Source organism: Martes martes (genome assembly GCF_963455335.1).
Source record: "Martes martes genome assembly, chromosome: 14".
Lineage (NCBI taxonomy): Eukaryota > Metazoa > Chordata > Mammalia > Carnivora > Mustelidae > Martes > Martes martes.
The window spans coordinates 73,860,360-73,879,803 of record NC_137902.1 but is presented as its reverse complement, the minus strand read 5'-3'; positions in this window follow the sequence as shown (position 1 = coordinate 73,879,803).

Genomic DNA, 19,444 nt, shown 5'->3' with positions numbered 1-19,444 from the left:
GAAGAAAAAGTCACGGCTCTTTCCCACTGTGTGATCAGTGGGGCTCTCCTTCCATGGGACAGAAGTAGGTATAATACAGGGAAAGAGGCGCAGGGGAATAGCCTTGAAAAAGATTGGATTTTGGCTGCTAACATGTTTGTGAATTTGTGTCTCGAATACCTTTGGCCATGGAAACATTACTGACCTACTGTGCAGATTCATTTGGTCATTGCTGGCAGAGATGGCCACCACCTTAGGTAAAAATCCATTATTTATTCAAAGCAACCACAACCAAGTTATCCATGGCTGTGGCCTTCAGTACAGAACCCTGAGTCTTTCCCAAGATAGTCAGAAATTCTACTCAGGTAGGAGCCTGAGCTATAATCTTTCATTGAGGGATCACATGACTATTTTTTTTTTGTCTTGATCATTTTCTTGCTTCATCATCAGTAATACAGAAATCTTTTTTCTTTTTCTGCATTGTAAGAGATACAATGAACTATCTTCCAAAAAACTTCAGCATTATTTTGACAGTAAGTTTCTCTTTGGATGGACCCTAGAACTAAGCCAAATAAGGCCAAAAAGAAAATCACTGATGACAGACAGAAGATCTGAGGCAGGAAATACATCAAACAACCTCAATTTGAACAGTATCTGTTCAATGATTTCAAAATGATAGCACTGTAAGAAAATAGCATGGAGCTATCGATTTTATGGGTTCTGTTGCTTTTATATTTTAAGAGAGAGAGAGAGAGATTTGTCAGATTGGAGTTTGAAAAGGTATCTGTCACTGGGATAAGCCATGGTGCCTTTAGATAGAAAGAAGCAGGAGGCAAATCAAATGCTATACAGATCTATAATCTTGGGGGCGGATCTGGCCCTGACGGGCTGTTTTCTTAGCAGTTCCTAAATAACAATAAAGAAATAGACTAAAAATTGATCTAAATTATCCTGAGGATCTTCAGAGCCAACAGCTAACTCTAGATACAAAGGAAAGCCAAGGCCAAGGAGTTAAGACAGATGTAGGATGTAGACCCACTTGGTCAAGAATGAAGAGTGAGTGCCTCTCAGGCCTCCTCCTGACAAAATGCTTTGCTTTTTTCAAACCTATTTCTAGGTATGGGAATCTTCATGATGAAGGTGACCAAAAATATATTTATAGCTGCCTTGCTAAAGTTCTTTAAGGACAATGTCAAACTCAGGACATGCCATCCATCTTTGATATAAGATCCTAAAGTCCCTGTGAGAAAATACCACCATCCCCCGCCCCCAAACTAAATCAGCAATGAGTATCCTAGAGGTAGAATGCAAGGCCAGTGAGCCCAGTGGCCACAGATCGCTTCTGGGCAGGTGCATGTGTAAACACACCCGAGATTAAACTCCGGCACATTGGCTGCGGGAACAAGCAACAGACTTGTTCAATGTATGTGTCTCTCCCTCCAAACAGTTCCAAAATTTTTGTGTTGTGCTTCTGAGATTTTTGTGTGTGTTCCTTACATTCTCTTCGTCATCCCTTCAAGGAATCTTGGCCATGGTGGTCTGCAAACCTTCTATTTCATAAACAGGAGTCCATCTTAGCAAATGCTTTCTCCAGAGGCCATAATTAAAGAAATATTTATCCTTGAAGGTAGAAATGTCAAAAGCAGCATAATGAATTAATTTCTTAAAGGCCTCTCCCCTGCTGTGAAAATTAGTCTGCATTTGCTTTTTAGAAAGGGTTTTGATTTTGTCCTGGGGCTGGAACGGAATCTGCACTGCATAGAAGCATGGAAGAGGGGGCTCTTTTAAAAGCTAGAGGTTGGGGGCGCCTGGGGGGCTCAGTGGGTTAAGCGTCTGACTCTGGCTCAGGTCATGATCCTGGAGTCCTGGGATGGAGCTCCGCATCGGGCTCCTTTATAAATAATAAATAAATAAAAGCTAGACAGTGAAATAATAACTGTAAAGGAGGAGAGAACCCAGAAGAGGAAAAGAAGGGGTTGGGGGGAGGGATAAAGTCCAAACCACGTTCCCTGTTCTTCTACATCCCCTTCCCCACTCAGGTTACATTCTCAGATTCTAGATGTTTCCTGGACTTCAAGCTCTGGTCCCTTTCCATTTACAGGAAAAAAAAAATTTTTTTAAATCTACTATAAAGTGACAGTGCTACTTGATAGCAAATACTCATACACCATCGGTGCCTATGCAGAACTTTGACAGTGGGGCACAGGAAGGGAGAAGAACAAAGAGAGAGGAAGCCAAGCAAGAAAACCTGCCAATACTTAAGAAAAACCTTCTACATTAAAAAAGAAAATCAGGGGTTCGTGAAGGGACGGAAGCTCTACCGCAAAGCCCAGAGTGGGTTGGGGAGGAGGAACTTGGCATGAGCCCCTCAGATCCCAGGGCTCTCAGACAAGGCTTCGGCCAGGATGACGCAGGACACGGGAGCCTCGCTGGGGAAATGGAGACCGGCAGAGGTTCTGCTCCGTGGGGAACCCTGTAAACTCTCCTGGGAGGGTCCCATGCAGCCTGCTGAGCTGTCATCTGTCCAGGGAGGGGCACTGTGACCAAGGCCAAGGGGTAGCAAGTAACCTTGAGCCCCTGCGAGCATGAGGGGACTAAGAGAAGAGCAGGAGAGAGCAGGACAAGCAGCAAATAGGCCAGGCAGGAAGGGTGCACTTGCAGGAAAGGAGCCCAAGCTGTGCTCACTTCTGGCTGCCCGGACATTGGAAGCCGGCTAGCCATTCCCCAAAGTCCTGATCCTGGTGGCCACCTCCAAAGAAAGATAGGACGTGTCTTCATGTGTATGGACAATAATCTCCTTTGCTGGCCATTTTATTTGCTGTGATAGATGCCTTCAGCCTCTGCTTTCCATTAAACTGCAGCGTGAACGTTATATAAGATCTCACGGTACTTGCATTCATACAAGGACAAGGCAAAAGGCACAGTTACTGTGTTATGTAACACAGATAGGTTTCAAAACAAAATTTAAGCCATGCCCTTGCATTCTGCAAAAGCAATCCCATCGAAACATAAGGAAGTTTATCGAGCCTTCATCACTCTGCGAGCTGTTTCCATTTTATTTGGTCCATGTCCCAAACTGTATTTCGTTTGAGACTTCTGTTCATTTTCTTTTGTCTGTAAAGTATGGCGTCAGGCCAGGTCTCGATTTCTTCGAACATTCCGGGTCACAATGAATTACTGATTCGAGGGAAACTCATGCTATCATCTGGATGCCTTGTTTGCTTCCTTGGTTCATGCTGTGGGCTCGGGGAACACCACCAGCTCTTCCTGATCTTGGTCGGAGGAGCAAGAGTATCGAGGGCAAGGCGGGAGGGAGAGAACTCGGCGTGGTGGTCCTGGCCGGGGGTGGTGAAGGTGGAGAGCTCACGGTGTCCTGTTGGTGACGGTGACCGCAAGAGGAACAGACCGCCACGGTCAGAAGGATCCTCGCATGTCAGGCTTACATGACGGTGCTGGTGAAGGAGTGGGGTCATCGGAGGTTCTGACCAGTGGAAGTCAGAAGACAGTGAATGCAGCATCGAGCACGTTTCACGGTAAACGCTATGGCTCCGAGTCTGGAGAGGAAACCATTCTGAGTGTTCAGGATATATAGGCAGAGTATAGTATATAATGTAGTAGGGGAAGAAGTAACTTGTGCTTATAGGCTGCATGAACCTGGATAAAACTGAGATACTCTCAGAGCAAGTCACGCAGCCAGGCAAAGACGAGTAGAATCGACCAAGGGAAGGAAACCGAGGGTCAGCAGAGTGAGCACCCAGGGAAACAGTGGTATCTCCTATCACTTCTCCAGTGATAAGAAATCAAGGAGAAGACAGTATGGATGCTTCCTTACCAAAGATTTGGGGGAAGCATCTCCCTGGTAGGATCAGGCCAATACCGGTGATATGTTAAAATCAGTGATGGCAAAGGCTCAGATCCCAGTGACGATCCCCAAGATCCCGTAGTCAGAGAGGCCCATGGCCCAGAGCTATCAGAAGCAACATGGGAGGCTGGTAGGGTCCTAACATCCACTGTGGCCTGGAAAGGGGCCAGCCAGGAAGGTGAGTTAGGAAGGCAGAGGTCAGAGGCAGACTCTAACGTGGTCTTGTCAGATAACCTCAGAGCGTCGATCTCATCTGTTTCTGAGATCTGTACAGCTTCCAACACACTTTTGTAGCCATGACCATGTTTAATTTCTGGACTTAGAAGCCCTCCTTCCAAACCTCAGTCTCGGCTATGGTCATCTTGAGCCAGTCACCTCCCCGGGCGTAAGCATCTTTCTCTGTAAAATAGGGACAATAACATGACTGACATCCAAGCGTTCATGGAGGGATTAAATGAGGTAATATAGGCCAAGCCCTTCACAGGGGGCCTGGAAAAATACTAAGCACTCAATACGTTTTATCTACTGTTTAAAATTCTTAACAAACCTCAGACTGACCCTGCGAGGTACCCCGGGCAGGGACTCTCATCCCCATGTTATAGGTGAGGAAATTAAGGGTCAGAAAGTGGTTTGTCTCATAGTGCAAGGGCCCAGACCCTCAGAAGACCAGAAAACACATTGCACAGTCAGAGTGAGGGTGCTGTGAACGATGGTATCCTGGCGTTGTATGTCCGTGTCTATATCCTAGCACGGCTGGGGAAGGCTCGGGGGAGCAGATGAGTTTCAGATTTTTAATCCAAAGGAAAACTGGAGAGGTTATCTTTCAGGGTTCACTTTGCAGCTCAGAACTGGGGCCCTTCTGATTCCCACCCAGAAAAGTTTCAGTTTTATGGTCAGAAGGGTCTCAGGAGGCAGCCGGAGCCGAAAAGGGCAGGGCCGGAGGTCATCAGGAAGAGAAAGTCACGCCCCCAGAAGCCTGGGCATCCTTGTTCATGCACTTGGTGATGGAGAGAACTCCCTCCCACGAGCCCCCAGCACCCAGTGCATGTGATGGCCCTTCTGGTCACATCTCTCCCCTCATACCATAAAATACCAACTTTCCGAAACCCCCTGGATTGACTCATTGTGGACAGAGCTAAAGACTTACTCCTAAAGCACCCAAAACATTATATATATATATATATATATAAAACTATTACCACTGCCATGAAAACGTGTTAATGGATCACAGGCATCTCTGCCTTTTCAAGCAGAGGACTCAGAGTATAACTCGGGGTTTCCCGAGGACATCCTCGTGAACTTCCATTATTTACTGGGTTGTATACAGTCATCCTCTTGGGACATTTGGAAGCCTGTTAGAGAGGGGTTTCCCCTGAACTAAACAGTTCCAGATTAATGGGCTTTCTTGGGGCTTCTCTGGGTTTCTTTCAGCATTATTTTTGTCTCGTCTCTCTCCGTGAGCCCTATCTTTTCGTTTGCCTGCTGCCCCTCCTGCTTCATGTTCAACTGCCTTTTCTCATCTATCGCAGACGGCCGGGCTTTGTAAAGTCGGTTGTAAGATAAGTACAAACAACAGCTTTAAAGGGTAAGTTTTATGACATGTGAATTATATCTCAATAAAGCTATTTTTAAACGAGTAGCAGACGATGAAATTGTACAAAAGGTGAGATGCCACATCATTCTGTTTATGTTGATAATAAACTATTTGACTCTCATTTACAAATATGAAAGCACAAGTAGGCTTTGACGGAGGAGGTAGGATGTCCCCGTAAGTCATATGCCCAAGAGTTCATGTAAGGTCTTTAAGACATCTCTTTTTTGTTTACTTAGGTGATTTTCCGGCTCAGTTCTTAATCCTGTCATTGAATTACTTTTAATAAGATGTAGGGTGACTATAGATTCTTTGTCGAGAGCCTCCTCCCGATTCCTTTGTTCATTCATTTGGCACTTGGGGATGGTCTCCAATGCACCAGGCCCTGGAAATAAACACGAATTTCTGAGTGACTAAGGCCTTCCTGGGGTGGATGTCTGGGGTGCATTTCTAGGAAGCAGGAGTTTGAATGCTTCGCCATCTCTGTTCCCATAATAACCCCATGGTCCCCTGGATCCAGAGTCCCAAGGGAAGGATCGTCACCAGCCAAGTGGGAGGCCAGCCTGTTGTTGGCAATCTGGCCCATGGAGTGTCGATCCTTGATCAGAGGAGGGTGCCCTGAACAGAACAGAGAACAGCTTTGGACATATTCCCACGTGCTTCTCCGTGCCGCCTCTAGAACCACGGGATTCCGGGTATGGTTGTCAGACCAGCAGCCTCCACATCACCTGATAGTTCATCAGAAATACAGACTCTTGGGCTCCACGCAAGATCTATTAAATTAGGGTCAGCCTTTTAAAAAGATGCTCAAGTGACTCATATGCTCATTAAAGTTTGAAAAGCACCGAGCCAGATAACACCATAGAGCAGCATGCCTAAAACACCTGGCACTTTACCCGTTGCAGTAATCTCGCCTTTCGGAGCCCTGGGAGGAACAATGCCAAATGCCAGAGGCCGCCATGTGACACAGAGGCCCATCCCCCCAGCCAGTAGGCAGAGATGGTCCAGGGGCTGCTGTACAGATGCTCAGCACACTCACTGAGCAATCCGAGACCACTGCTGATCTCTTCACCATGCCTGTCAGGTTCTATAACTCTTTCTCACTGACTCATCTCTTCGTACACATGTGTTGCGATTTTCTTTAAAGACCAGCTTGTCAGCAGCATTCAAAGCCAGTTATTTGTCCTGTGTTGCAAAACTTCATCCATATTCCTGGAAACACACCACCTCCCCGCCAACCACCACCCAGACCAAACTCAACTCTAGTTCTTGACGTGACTTAATTCATTCACTCACTCGCTTGACAAGTGCTTACTGAGGGTTTACCATGCACCAGACCCTCCCTGCCAGCCTCTCCTGCATTTTCCGTTCAAGGACTGCCATGTAAGCATTTGTGTCCTTTCTCCACCAAACTGCTTGCTTGTTGCTTGCTTTCCTTCAAGACTTACTTTCAACTTCTTACATGAAACTGGAAACACATTTTTAAAGTAGAAACTATGACCCCTAATCCTTCAAGAATGAATACTGTAATTGAAAAGGCAGGCTCTGTCACTTCGAAGCAGGTGACGAACAAATTTCCAAGACCAGGAAGGAATGACACCTGCTCTTCTAGTACAAGCCCTGGATTGTGTAATGAATCGGGAGGTTCAGGTAGTAGGATTCTGTTTCCTCCATTAACCCACTTAGACAAGTCTCTTTGCTCCTCCATCCTCAATGTTCTCAAATACTAAACTTAAAAAATAAGTAAAATTTAAAGATTGCCTTGTACTATCTGATCTCAAAAATCTCTCTTTGTTGGAGCACCTGGGTGGCTCAGTCAGTTAAGCCTCCAACTCTTTTTTTTTAAATGTACATCATTAGTTTTTGATGTAGTGTTCCATGATTCATTGTTTGCGTGTAACACCCAGTGCTCATTTTAACATGTGCCCTCCTTAATACCCATCACCCTGTTACCCCACCCCCCAACCCCCTCCCCTCTGAAACCCTCAGTTTGTATCCTGGAGTCCATAGCCTCATATGGTTTATCTCCCTCTCTGATTTCTGCCCCTTCAGTTTTCCCTCCCTTCCCCTGTGGTCCTCCACACTATTCCTAATGTTCCACACATGAGTGAAACCATATGATAATTGTCTTTCTCTGCTTGGCTTATTTCACTCAGCATCATCTCCTCCAGTCCCATCCATGTCAATGCAAATGGTGGGTATTCATCCTTCTGATGGCTGAGGAATATTCCCTTGTGTACATGGACCACATCTTCATGAATTCATCTGTTGAAGGGCATCTCGGCTCCTTCCACGGTTTGGCTCCTGTGGACGTTGCTGCTATGAACACTAGGGTGCAGGTGCCCCTTCTTTTCACAACATCTGTATCTTTGGGGTAAATACCCAGTAGCGCAATTGCAGGGTCATAGGGAAGCTCTATTTTTAACATCTTGAGGAGCCTCCATACTTTTCTCCAGAGTGTAATCCTCCAACTCTTGATTTCAGCACAGGTCATGATTTCAGGGTCATGAGATCAAGCCCCATGTCGGGCTCTGCACTCAGGGAATCTGCTTGAGATTTTCCCTCTCCCTCTGCCGCTCCCCCTGCTCACATACACACTCACTCTCTCTCAAATGAATAAATAAATCTCAAAAAAAAAAAAACCAAAAACAAAAAAAACCTCTCTTCCTCTTTAATAATCCAAGTGTCTAAGGATGGATCCCAAACTACATACATAAACACTGAAGGGGTTCAAGGTTAGAAGAGCGTGGGATTGATGAGGGAGACTGTGTCTTATCATGATCACGAGCTCAGGTTTTGACATTAGACAAATCTAAGTCCAAATCCCTGATGTAAGCTTAACGCCCTGGGCCTGTGACAAATCATTTCATCTCTTTGATCCTTGGTGGTCTCGTGTGTGAAGTGGGTGTAATAATAGTGAGCACCTTGTAGGACGATTCTGAAGATGGGTTCCTGTGACGTCCTTAGCCCAGTGCCTGATGTGAAGGACGTGCTACTTAATTATGGCAGCCGTGGCAACGAGGATGGTGGGAGGTACTTCCAGGAAGGGCCTGTGGGCCACACAGGCTTTTCCAGCAAGGATAGACTTCAAGTCTTAGCTGGAGGAACTAACAGGATAGATGGTTTCAACCACAAGAAAACTGACCAGCTGGCCATGGAGAAGCAAGAGAGGGGAGTGTGAGGAGGTAGGGAAGGTAGGAATGCGGGGAGGGTGGTGGGCAACTTTGTGGACCAGAATGGATGGGGAAGGGAGGGCGTGGTGGGACAGAACATGCTGGATGTGATGAAGCAGGTCTTAAGTATGAAGGCTCTGGTACCTGCACAGAAGATGCATTGAGGTTAAGAGACTAAAGAAAAGGAGGCCAGCAGGTGCCTCCTGGATGGTCACCGCTGCATAAAATACTGAGGGCTGGATGACAGAGCAAGCATTCAGGAAGAAGAAATGGTCCTCTGGAGCTCCCTGGGCCTCCCCAATACCCTCCCTGAGACATTCCTCTTGCTCTACTACACACATATGCTTACTATTTCTTTCCACCCCAGTTAAAACTGGAGGAAGCCCACAGCCATGCCCATGGGCATGAGGATTTGCGAGGGGCTGAGATCACATCCTGTCTGTGAGTTCTGAGTCAGAGGATCCCGTAAGAGGATATTGAGCGTTACTAAGCAGACCATGTCACTTTCAGGCTGGCTGTAGTCAGAGATCTCGTTGGATAAGAACAGGACCTGAGCCCTCCAGGCATGGCAAGGTCTCCTCAGAACCATGTGGTTGCTATTACCAAGGCCAACAATAAGCCAAGCAGTTGTACATGCTGTGTCTACCTGGGCTCCTTCTTGGTCTGCACCCCCTTGCTGTCCGATGGACCCATGGGAGGCAACCTTGGGTCCTGGAGATACCCCAGAGGTGGAAGGTGGAAAGAATTTTGGCCGACTACAGATCAAATTGTCTGGAGCTTTGCTCCTGGGCTTGTCACTGGTCATCTCTTGTCATGCTTTGCTTGGGCTGGGTGCATTCTGGAGAACAGGCTCTGCTGCACAGTGTGCTGGATTGTGAACATGGCCTTGGCCATGTATAGAGAGATCATCATGTGACATACAAAGAGATGTCTGGTGAGGCAGGACATCAGCAGGAAGGACAGGTCAGCAATCCCCCAACACACACACGCGGTCTTCCACGCATGGGAGCCAAGCATGACTCCCACCATCCCAGTCATCATCTGCCAGGAAAGGAGGTGGTGGGAGGGCCCTGGGTGCAAGCTTTCTAAGCAGCACCTGTGGCTGTGTCCCCAGGGCCATCGCTTGGTGGAGAGCTGAGCTGCGTGTGCAGCAGAGAGCATGGCTCCCTCCAGGCCATCACAGGAAGGGTGTCCCCAGTCACTGGCACTGGCTCGGGTATTCCGCAAGCAGGTACTGAGTGCTGCTATATCAGCAGCCATCCTAGACACTCTGATGGATTCCCCAAAGACGCTGATGATCTACTCAGTGGCACAGGGAAAAGAGAAGGCTTCCCAGCGACACTGACGTGTACACGGGATCCTGGACAATAAGTAGAGTGCTCCCACCAGTCTGGGTGCAGGGGACCACTGGTGCCAAAGCCTAACCTTGGGAGGCCCATTCGTTCAAAGATGCAAGGGGGCCCCGTGGCTCACGCAGCCCAGCAAATCCAGTATTCCCAGGAAGTGGGGCCCCATCCCTCCAGATCCTGTCTCTGTCTCCCCTCCTCCCAGCTGAACTTCTTGCGGGTCTGTCCAGCCTCAGAGAGTCACTGGCTGTCCTCCACTGGGGGGATCTCTTGGCTGGCAAAGGGCTTTCTCTCTCCATTCCTTGCGGGCCCCGCTCCACCTAAATCACAGGCATGACATGATTGAGCTCTGGCGGCACGCAGTCTTCAGCCCTGACAGCTGACATGGAGACCTTATTTCCTGCGTAGAAACTTGGAGGCTTCGCTCCAAGCCGGCGGTCCACAAAATCATGCTGTGGGAGCCAGAGGGTCTGGGCAGAGCCAGAAGGCCTGCCTCAAGGGGAACAGAGAAGTCCAAGGGAGGCACCTGTCTTCCAGAGCAGCTCCCCTCCCGATTCCTTGTTAAGTGTATTTCCACGCAAGGATTTGCAAAAGGAGGAGATGGCTGGGAAACCACAGCGCCATCCACCCCCTAGGGCGTGTGGGCGTGTGGGTCAAAGGGCCCCGTGCGGGTCAAGTAGGCACAGACAACAAAATGAGTAAGACCCAGATCGTGGCCTCAAAACACACAAAACAAGAAGACAAACCGTACACCTTCATCATCTTCAGGGGGGCGGATACAGAATCAAGAGCACTGAGAACAAGGACTCTGAGCCAGGCCAGGCAAGCTCAAACACTCGTGACCATGTACAAGTTACTTAAACTCGGTGCCTCTGTTTCCTCACCTGTAAAATGCGCCTGATCATTGCACTTGCCTTCTTGGGCCGTTATGAGGGTTGCATGAGCCTCTAGAATAGAGCAGAACGTGTGCAAGCACAGAGGATCTGTTTACAAAGGGCAGGATCGAGGTGAGCCCATCCATGTCCCGGCGTGGCAGGGGCTCCGAATGTGGAGTGATTGATTCCGTCTGGGGAGCCCCTCAAGGCCCAAGAAGGTGACATTCATTCTGGATCCTGAAGTTTTGGAGATAAGAGCCACGAAAGGGGCTTCTAGGCGTAGGAAGGAAAACAGCAGGGTTCTTACAAAGCCTATTTTTCAGAGGAGATTGATTCACGGCGGAAGTCTCCGGAAGTTCCAGGCGCTAAATGACACCGAGCAGCACATTTCACAGAGTGTCCTGCAGCGAAAAGCACAAATGACAAGGTATGGGGATAGTGATGGGTTGGTAGATGTTTAACCTTCCAGAAGGTAAGAGGGACCTGATTTGGAGCGTTTGCCTGCTTGTGATAGAAATCCCCCATCATGGATTTCTACCCGTAATGTCGGTGGCCTCCAAAACTCCTGAAAATGTTAATAAATGACCAGTGGGCTGTCAGAAGCTACAGGACAATGTCAGGAAGTACTCTGAGAAACAGGGCTCCCGTGCCCTTTGCTCGGGCCACAGGACCGTGGAGGGGACCCACCTGGGGCAAAAGTCTTGGAGTGGCCAAGACGTTCTACAGACGGAATGTCACGACTCCTGATCTCAGACAGTTTTTATTTGCCAGACACAGAATCCACCCTGGCTAGTTTAATCAGGAGGGGGCTGTTTTGAGCTTCATTTGATGAAGGCTCCCGGATTTGTGTGACTAGAAAAGCCGATCAGGGTTAGGTTTCCAGCAGCCTGTGCAAGACCAGAATGAGCAAATGTGAGGGACATTATGACATTGTGGAAAGAGTATGAATTTTGGGAGTCAGACCCACCAAACGATGGATGCCACGTGAGCCCCTATTTTGTTGTCCGTAAAATAATGCTAATTCCTGCATTATAGAACTGTTGTGCAGATTAAAAATAATGCACTGTGGTCAACACAATATCTAGCTTATAATACCTGCTCAATAAATGATATTATCAATATTATTACCATTATTTAAGTCACTATACAGCCTGGCCTAAGTGAGAATATGAGCTATCCCCAACTTGTTTGGCCTCTCAGGAAGAAATAGGCAACTCAACTAAAAATGTCAAAAACAGCAAAGATGGGGTTGGCTGGGTGGCTCAGTTGGTTAAGCGTCTGCCTTTGGCTCAGGTCATGATCCCATGGCCCTGGGATCAAGTCCCACATCGTGCAGGGAGCCTGCTTCTCCCTCTCCCTTAGCCTGCCGCCCCCCTTGCTTGTACTCTCTGTCAAATAAGTAAATAAAGTTTAAAAAAAAAAACCAGCAAAGAGTCCTATATATTTTTTATCATCATTCTGGTTTACAAAGCATCTCCACAATTTCATTTGCACTCCAACGCCAATCTTGTGAGGGGAGCAGAACAACCCTTGGGTATTGTTACTGCTTTGCCTCACCGTTGGAAGAGTGTGCCTCAGAGAGGCTAAGTCTCTTGTCTAGGTCACACAGCAGATGAGTGATAGAGCCAAGGCCAAAATGGAGGTCTTCCTACCACCCCCATGCTGTATCTTTATAGTTTGCTCTTCCGTTTATCCCACAAACCTTTATTTTTTACCTTTTGTATGTCAATCACTATGCTAAGTAGGTTCTGCTGATCCAAAGATGAATAAAAGGAAGAACTTGTCCTCTAATTAAGTTAATTTAAGAAAAAATCCTCTCCCATCCCCTGACAACCTGAGGGAATTTAAAAGAGAATAGTTTCATCAATTATATGACTCTCCATGTTTTTAAAAGTTGTATTTGTGAATAAGATGATCAAATTTAAAATGGGACAATGACTCTCACTGGAGTCATAGCATATAAAATTAATATAATAATATTAAAAATGACATTCAAATCATTACAGTGAATTTTTAAAACTATTGCTTTTCAGCTGCTAAATGTTGTTTCATTTTTCAAATTAACATCACTACTAACAAGATTGGCCAGTTTGCCAAAAGAAATCTAAATATGATACTAGTCCATATTATTGACAGCACACACACACACACACACACAGCTCTTAGCCTTTTTTAGGTCTGGGTCTCCTTAGACCAGTTTTCCTCTAGCTTTGCTCTGACCCTGGCCACTGTGAGAAGAAGATATAAAACTCTATGGGTTCCAGAATGTTCTGTCCTTGGAAGATCTCCATTTAGAGTTCTTGGCCAAATATCCCATTAATTCCCCTCTGACTCGGGCACTTTGGGGTCAGCTGAACTTGGGGTCTATGGGGATTACAGAAAAGGGACTGGGTGCAGAGTTCACACCAAGGCTACATGTTTCAGAAATTTGGGGTAAAGCCAGATGTTATAGGGATTTAAGAGGGAGCTAGCTCAGGGAAGCTTTTCCCTTAAAAAAAAAAATGCTGACGTTAATATTGTAATTCTTTTATTATCCACAATAAAAATAGCTACCACTTAATGAGAAACAAGTATGTGACCAGCACTTCTCATACTTTATTTATAATCCCTATAAATAATATTACAAAGTATTATAATTCCTATTTCACAGATGATACGATTGAGGCTCAGAAGGTTAAGTAATTTCTCCAAGGTCATGTAGTAAGTAGCAGAGACAGCCTTTGAAATCAAGATCTCTGTCTTCTCCTCACTATACCTCTGCTACCGCATCCAACATTTTTCCCCAAAAGCAGCAAGACTAGCCCTCAACTATGTGTGTCTAGCCAGGAAACTGTTTGTCTAAACATATTTACTGATTATCGCCTACACACCCTGCACTATATTAGGCCTGAAGAATTATGAAGAATTCTTGGTTTGGACTTATTTCTTGACTTGGGACAAATTTTCCTCTTTGTATCCTCTTCCCTCGTTAGGCAGTGATCTACTTCTCTAGCCAAAGGACAAGAAACAAAAATCAGAAGTTTCTTTCTAAGGCTTAGGGAGAGCTTAAATGAGAAATCTCATTCAGCCAAAACTTATAAGGGTATTAATAGCCCATTGGAATGTCATAGATCCCTTAGAGCATAATTCATGTCCAAGTGATGATTTTTAAGTGTCTCAGGAAGCCTGGACCACGGTATGTACATTATATTTTTAGAGAAACACCGACGTTCCCCTACTTTACTTCATTACTATCGCAAAGATTGCTGTTGAATTTCCTGTGGAGCATACCCCGAGAACTTTCACCAGAATTGGCTGTGAGTTCTGGTGTGATGAGTAGGGCAACTGACCTGTGTTGTTCACTGATCCTCAAGCAGATGGTGATGGAGTAGTAGATGTGGCCAATATTGGGGGGGACAAGGAACCCCATTTTTAAAAAGCACATTCAATATCATAATACACTGTAACATTCAGAAAATGAAAGGCACTGTTTTCATAACAAAACTTGGAAAATAATGCTTGACAACCTCTTTGCCAGGGGACACTGGCATCAAAACACCCGGCTGAGAGCTGGGGGTCTGCTGGCTTCCCTTGCAGCCTTAATTCTATAGCCAAGCCCTCCTATCCTTGTTTCGTTGGCAAAACTCTGAGTCGTCATTTTAGGGACTGGATTTCAGATGTTTGTTTGGGTTTGCTTTTTTCGTTTTTCATCTTCCTCACTGAAAGGAAAAAACAAATCACGGTTTTCTTCTCCCTAAATGGCCTGGGAGGGAGAAATATATGAATAAATGATGTCCTAATGGTTTGTTAGAGACTCCTACCTATAAGCCTGGGTTCCACTTGGCTTGGGAAGCAGGAAGCATAGGGCTTACTCTCTTCATAAAGCAAGAACGTCCCCTTAAGTCTAGCTTTGGCTTCATGTCACTGAACAGAGATCCTGGCCATCGAGTACCCTGGATCAGGGTGCCATGTGATGTCCCCCGCCCCTCCCACCCCTCTCCATCCTCCTTCATCACGGAGGAAGAGTTTAATTGGTCACCTCATCGTCTTTAAAAAATTACATTCACTAGTTCCTCTCGAGCAGAGTCTCGGGGGAAGTCAGATGCTTTAACTAGTTTGTGAGACTAATGGCAAAAATCAATAATTTACTAGAAGGAAAAGAGGGAGGGAGCATGGGAGGCAGCAAGGGCCACGTGGCTGACCAGGTGTGTGAATCCATTTTTCTGAAGGCAATGGGCAATGAGCAGGGTTCACAGCAGCCAAAGGGTATTGCAAGTGATCAAAAGAAAAGTGTAGGTGGGGAGCATTATGCCCAGGCCTTGCGTTCGGAGATGGGGGAGTCAACATTCCACATTTTCACCAAAGGGATAAGCAATTTCGACAAATCACATTTGTGATTCCCTTTGACGGTTCCTTGGTAATATTTTAGCATATCAGGACCTCGTAGGGGTCCTGGTTAAGGCCATTAAGGTAGAAGTTGGAAGTATAATGATATCAAACGCATGCAGGTCGCTCAGCATTCAAAGAGGAAGTAGGAAACTGTTCTTGATCCCAGAAGAAAAATGGATCTTGGGAGACATGGCCCACTGATGCCTGCATGATTTTAAGCTTGGCATGCACTCTCTCTCTCTCTCTCACATGGAAATACAAAGGGGAAAAAAGAGCAAAAACACTGCTGAAGAAGAAAAACAACGTGAGAGAATTTGCTCTACCAGATGCCATGCCTTATTTTAAAGCTGTAGATCTAAAACAGTGGGGTCTTGACCCAAAGATAGAAAAATAAGACAGTAGAACTCAGAAACAGACACATGTACATACAGCGACCAGTGGGGTGACCAGAGGGGGAAAGGATGGTCTGTCCCACCGTAGGGAGACAATTGGGTATTCATGGAGAAAAAAAATGCCAGTGGATCCCTAACTGACACCATATGTAAAAATCAACTCCGTAAGAATTAAAGAACTGAACGTGAAAGACAAAACTATAAAGCTCTTAGAGTAAAACTAAAGAAGTCTTCAGGCAGGGGACAATTTCCTGAACAAGATACAAAAAGTAATACCCATATCACAAATGACGGACAAATGAGCATTAGAATTAAGAATTTTGGTTTAGGGGCGCCTGGGTGGCTCAGTGGGTTAACGCTTCTGCTTTCGGCTCAGGTCATGATCTCAGGGTCCTGGGATGGAGCCCCGCATTGGGCTCTCTGCTCAGCAGGGAGCCTGCTTCTCCCTCTCTCTCTGCCTGCCTCTCTGCCTACTTGTGGTCTCTGTCTGTTAAATAAATAAATAAATAAATAAATAAATCTTAAAAAAAAAAAAGAATTTTGGTTTAGCGTAAGACATCATCTTGCAAGTGGAAAAAACTGAGCTATGGGATGAGAGAAATTATTTGAAAGACATGCAACTCTAGGATAGGAAAGGAATATCTACAAATCAAGTATAAAAAGACAGAAAAACCAATGAGCAAAAGACATTCATAAATAGACACTTACCAGAGTGAATCCAAGTGGTCAAAAAAACATGTGGAAAAGTGTTCAATGCCATTGCTAATTAGAGAAATGAAAACCAAACCACAGTAGACTACCACTACATGCACATCCATCAGATTGGCAAAAGAGTAAAAAGTCTGCCAAAGGCAAATGCTGGCCAGAGTGTGATGAGGGTGAAAAGTCTGACTTTATATACATGTCCCCATGACGCAGCAATCCCAATGCAAGGTATGCACCCTAGACTAGAGAGAAGTGTACCAGTATGTGTCCACCAGATTGGGTGTAAAGTATGTCTATACAGCACTGTGGTAGTAACCCAAAATGGGCAATCCATGTGTGAGTCATGCATTCATCAATGCTGACATATTACTTCATGGGAAAACTAAAGATAAGTGAAAAGGAGCAAAGTGATGGCTGCACACGATAATACAAATCTTACAAATATACTGACATGAAATGACAGAGGTACTATGAATCTGTCTATATAAAGAGAATGCTAGAGATAATGTGACCTGATAGTCACATTACACAGAAGATCAGGTGAAATTGAAGGTGGTGCTTCCCTCCAGGAGTGAGGGACAGAGCTGTGACTCTGAAGGAAACCCAGGACACTTGCAGAATGCCAGGGATGTTCTATTTCTTGGCCAGGGTAGTGAAACCTAGGTATTATTTGCTTTATAATCATTTGTATTATTGTACATCTGCTTTATACACTTTTCTTGTTAGATTCTACCTTTTTTGAATGATTGAAGAAAGGAGAGAAAAAGAAAATTGCCAGACCAAATAATTGCCAAGATCTCTTCTGATTGTTGAAAGTATGTTTTCTGTTGTGGTGGTGTTGCTGTTTTTTCATCTGGACTTCGAACCAGAAAGCCATCACCAGGTAAAGAAGACAAAATCTGGGGGCGCCTGGATGGCTCAGTCAGTTAAGCAGCCAACTCTTGGTTTTGCCGCAGGTCATGACCTTGAGGCCCTGGAACCAAGCTCTGTGTTGGGCTCTACACTCAGCAGGGAGTCTGCTTGGGATTCTCTCTCCCTCTGCCCCTCCCCCTGCTTGCTCTCTCTCTCTAAAATAAATAAATCTTGAAGAAGAAGAAAAAAAAAGAAGAAGGAGGAGGAGGAAGAGGAGGAAGAGGAAGATGAGGAAGAGGAGGAGGAGGAGAATGAGGAGGAGAAAGAGAAGAAGGAGGAGAAGAAGGGGAGACTGGGAAGAGGCGGGACTTTATGCCATCTGTCAGACAATCTACATTTTCAGAGACAATGGGTAGATACCACCTATTTCCACCAAAGAGATGCCACTCTAAGTCTCAGATTCCCAAGAGAGGCTGAAAATTCTTGAGAACTGGCCTCATCCTGCAGTGCCCCTTGGCTCTGCAGGGAGGGAGGGATGGGTAATCCCATCTTTAGGGACAAGGTAGGCTTCGGTTCCTTCTGGGAGACATAGAGAATCGAGGCCAGGCCTGGCCCCAACTTGACCCCAGTGTCAGCCGAACAGCCTGTTTTTGAGAAAGAAAACAAAATAGCCTTTTTCAGTAACCGAGACTCTCTAAGCAAAGCTCTATACAAAGACCCTTCGGGAACAAACCAGCTGGTCAGAGCTGGACATGCTGAGTCTTCAGTTCCTCTTGGGACAGGGTGGTATCATTTTAGCAGGGTAAGAGTGAGGAATACACCGAAAGCCGAGGTCCCCAGCTATGGCCCTCCCACCCCGTGTCAGTAGAATGACCTAGGGAGAGCCCTGGAAAGGCACACATCCCACCTTGAAAGACACTTGATAGGACAGTCATACAAGTCATCCACAAACAGTCAGAATATTCACTTTGGCAGAATTTTGTGTTAAGCACTGGAGTATCACTGGAGAACAACGAAGTAAAAAAAAAAAAAAATCTTCACCAAAGAGGCAATATACCCTCAGTGACCCAGGAAAGTTTGAGAATGGTGGGCAGGTCCATCATTTGGATGGAAAGTTATAAACATCTTTTTCCAGTTTTACTGAGATATAATTGACATAGAACATTGGATTCGTTTTAGGTGCAACATGGTAACTTGATCTATGCAGACATTGCAACATGATTTCCACAATAAGGTTAACATCCACCCCCTTACCTCATTGCGAATTTTGTTCTTGTGAAGACTTTGCAGACCTATTCTCTTAGCAACTTTCAAATATACAAGGCAGTACTGTTCACTTGAGCAGCCTTGCTGTACCATACGTTCCCCAGGACTGTTTATGTTATAACTAGAAGGTTGTACCTTTTGAGCCCCTTTCCCCTATTTTGCCCAGCCCCAAAACACAGATGCTCTGGGGCTCTGAGTCTAATGTTTGTGTGTGTACACACACACACACACACACACACACACACACATATATATACACACATATATATACACACACATACATACATATGTACATATGAATATATTTCATATGTGTGTGTATATACACACACACACATACATACACATGTACACATACATACATACACACACACACTTTCCTACTTGTGAATCAAGGCTTTGGCTATATGCTTTAATATTGTCACTTCTAACTTGGGCTTCAGTAGCGGGAGAGAAGTCACTCAATTTTTCTGTGCCTTGATTTCCCTATTTGTAAACCGAGGATGATAATAGTTTCTAGCAGGAAGGATGTTGTAAAGATTATATGTTGCCAAATATTAAATGAGTAATTACATACATACATACTATACATATAAACCTATCTATCTATCTATGCTTAGAACAGTTCCTGGCACTTGGTAAGCACTCAGTAAAATTAGCTGCCATAATAATAATTTTCATCATTGTTATTATTAGGCAGTGACTCATTTCCCCTATGACATGAGATCCAAAAGTTCAGCCCAAGAAAGTATATCAGAAGTTATACAAAGGTTACCACTTTTTTTTTTTTTTATAAAGAGAGAGAAAGAGAAAGCATGCTTGCACATGCACATAAGCAGGAAGCAGGAGGAAGGGCAAAGGGAGAGGGAGGTGGAGAGGGGGAGGAGGGAGGGGCCGAAGGGGAGGGAGAGAGAGGACCTCAGGCAGGCTTCACACTCAGCACAGAGCCTGACACATGGGGCTCAGTCCCACAACACTGAGATCATCACCTGGGCTAAAACCAAGAGTCAGAAGCTTAACCGACTGAGCCACCCA